This window comes from Rosa chinensis, chromosome 7 (assembly GCF_002994745.2).
Source record: "Rosa chinensis cultivar Old Blush chromosome 7, RchiOBHm-V2, whole genome shotgun sequence".
Classification (NCBI taxonomy): Eukaryota; Viridiplantae; Streptophyta; class Magnoliopsida; order Rosales; family Rosaceae; genus Rosa; species Rosa chinensis.
The window spans coordinates 7,280,961-7,284,292 of NC_037094.1; positions in this window are offsets into that span (position 1 = coordinate 7,280,961).

Consider the following 3,332-nt stretch of genomic DNA (forward strand, 5'->3'; position numbering starts at 1 on the left):
TAGGGAGTCGTGGGAAGTTTGACTTTTTATACATTGGGATTCTAGGAAAACTTCCTTCGCAAAAGTTGTAGAGCGCGTCAATACGAGTTCGTAGACATATGGAACGCGTCAATCAGAGTTTGAATGAGGTAGTTATGGCTTTCAGGAAAAAAAAATCCGTTTTAGTATAAATAGGGAATTTCTGAAAATATCTTCATAATTCCATTTTCCTTTTCCGGAAAGCCCTCTTCCCTTTCTCTTCTCTCTCAGTTGCACCTTTAGTATCGAAGATATCCGTTTGACCCAGCCCGAACCAGACTTTTCCGGCGAGCTCCAGCTGTGAAACTCTCCAAATCAGTTCGCCTCCTTGCTCTGGTCTTCCCCCTGGCATCCTCTAGCAGCGATTCTCACCCACGGCGGCGCTAGAAGGCAGCGAAGATTCTTGTATTCGGACCCGATCGGTTCTCCGATCTCCGACGTCGGCGAAGCTTCAAACCAGGCTTGGGGAGCTCGCAGCAGCCTCCTGGATCGATCTGTGGCTGTTGTTTGGATCGATTCACGTGAAACTTTGTTCAACTCGGATTGAACAGTAATTTACTGCTTGCGAAGTAGTTTTCGACCATTTATGCTTAGTTTATGACTTCGTGCTAGTTATGAAAATTGATAAGCATGCTGAGATGAACATTTTTTATGTTGGAACTTTTGTGAAATATTGAGTTTTGGCCTGGTTGTGCGCCACCGCCTGTGGCGGTGTTTTGGCTGCGTTCCGGCCATGTAAAGGACTGTTTCTAGTATTATATATCTTCTACTCGTCGATATGAGAGTTTCGATATATAATATGCAATTTTTGGAGTTCGTATGAATTTGTTATGATTTTTACGGTTTCATACCTGTTGGTTTATTCGATCCGTGAGAATTCGAACATCCAATCGACTTGTGGTTTGGACATACCGATCGTAGAAATATTCCGGAGACTTTGGGAGGTCTCAAATGTGGTTTCGCCTCATTTGGCGTTACTTTGGGAATTTGGTTTGATTTGGGGATTCAAACTTTAATTATTTGTGATTCGTTGACTAAATCAAGGCTGTGACTTCCTTAGATACTTGACGAAGTATTTTTGGACGGTTATTTTGTGAATTGGCTGCTTTGTTCTATATGGAAGATGCTGCGGGAGTTTCGAGGTGAGTAATCTCACATCGTTCATTTACGAATAGAGTTACCATTATTGTTTTGGCGTTATTTGTTTAACTGCAAACTATAGTTGGTATTAGTAGGCATTTCTGAGAAAATAACTACGTATATATATATTTATTTATTTACTTGAAATATATATATTCTTGTGAGTGATGTGTGACGGAATAATATGCATGACTGTGTTCATGTTATTGCTAAAGGCAACTTTTCGGGAAACAATATTGTGGAAAAAGATATTTTCTATTGTTTGAAAAGTATTGAGTTTGATGTTACATTTTTGAGTCAAGCGTGACTTATTTTAAATGTATTGGTCCTTGTACCAAGAGCCACAGATGGTGAGCAGGGATGGGGAAAGCCGAAACTAGATGTTTGTAACGTTTTTAGGTGGGGTGTGACTTATTTAACGTTTGATTTTAATACCATATGGGGTCTGAAGATCATATGTCACAGATGGTGACCTTAACGTTTGATTCTAAGACTAGACGAGGTCTGAAAATCATATGTCACAGATGGTGACAGGTCGCAGATGGTGACCAAGGCAGAAGATAGATAATCACGTCTTTGGTCGGACGAGTGGTTACGAGAGTGGTTAGTATTTCAGTTAGAGCTCTAGTCTGTCAGCCATTATAGCTTATGGGGGTAACGGTCGAGTTTGCTGGAGGCTCATAAGTATGTAGTTTAGAAGAGAGTTCCGAGAGTATTCTTCTTTTATTGTCTACATGAGACTTGATTTGGTTCTTGATGGTTAAGTTAGCAAATAGAACATTGTCATAGCGGTGGCTTATGTTGTCCCTTCCATGAAAATGACATGAAATGTTAGAAGGAATCATGGTTGCATTGTTTCCTTAAGTTGATTTGTGTGAGTTGTTGATTGATGTTCATGAGTTACTCATACCAGCTTTCACAAGCTTACCGGATTTGTTGTGTGGCAACCCGATGCACTATTCAATGGTGTAGGGGTTAATCCTGCAGGTCAGGGTAATCGTGGCTGAAGCTGAGGTAGCTTGTTGGCAGCAGAACGGGTAGGAAGCAAATTTTGTTGGCTTTGCCATTGTTATGACTTCCGCTATGTAGTAAGCTCTGAGGAGAATTTACGTTTTATTTTGTGATGACAATTTAATTCGTAAGTTTGTGTAATATATAACTCTGTGGAGCAAGTGTATATTAACTTTAAGGGTTCAGGGCATCAGTATGTACTTGGTCTAAAGGGAAAAAAGTTTTCAGGCATTTTGTATTGATGGTTGAACGATCACGCAAATATAATTATGAGATTATATATCGATTTTTATTTGTGTTAAAAATCAGGGGCATGACAGAAAAGGAGTAAAGAGGCACGGTGAATGTTGCTTGAAGACGGATGTTCACGGTGGTGGCAAATGGCGACTTTGGCAACTTCTTTTCCTTATTCTTGTATGGAGCTTCGAAACCAGAGAGGTAGGAGTGTTTTTAGGTGTGAAATCTGTATGGTATGGTCTGCTAATGACGCAAAGACGCCTCTTATTTTTATGGTTTATCCCCTAGCTTTCCTCCTCAAAGCTGGGTTGAGTTATCCTTATTTTTCTCCAATTCCACTTGTTTAGCTATCACACAATCTTCTGAACCTTCCTTAAGTCTCTCTAACCTTCTCTTGGTAAGTATAATGCAGCAAAAATCCAATAAAATTCGTCCCAAAATCTGCCAAGAATTTCTTCAGAAAATATAGCCTTTAATTCGCTTTCCTTTCTCAACTATGATTGATTTTCCTCTCCATATTTGACAAGGGTTCCTAGCAGATTCGAAGGTGATATTCTGCCACATAATACTTCTTATGTCACTCGACGGTCTTGAAAATGCTTCGCAGAAAGATTCGTCAGAAATTCCAGATTTTCCTTATCCTCTGCTCATCTTTGCAGCATCATAACTTATGCATTCCACCACCTTTCTGGAAGATTCTTGATTTTGAACTATATATCAAATCTGGGCGGAGAAATTCATGATTTTCATCCCTTAAGTCCAGTAGAAAAGTCCTTGAAAAAGCTTCCTGAAAAGCTGATGGAAACAGTCTTCTCGAGATTCCAATTTTGAACATAGCCTCCGGCTTCCTCTTTATCATTCTGGACCAACTCTTTGCCTGTAGTTATAGTAGAACATGTGGTCTTCAAATAGTGCTAGGCCTTTCT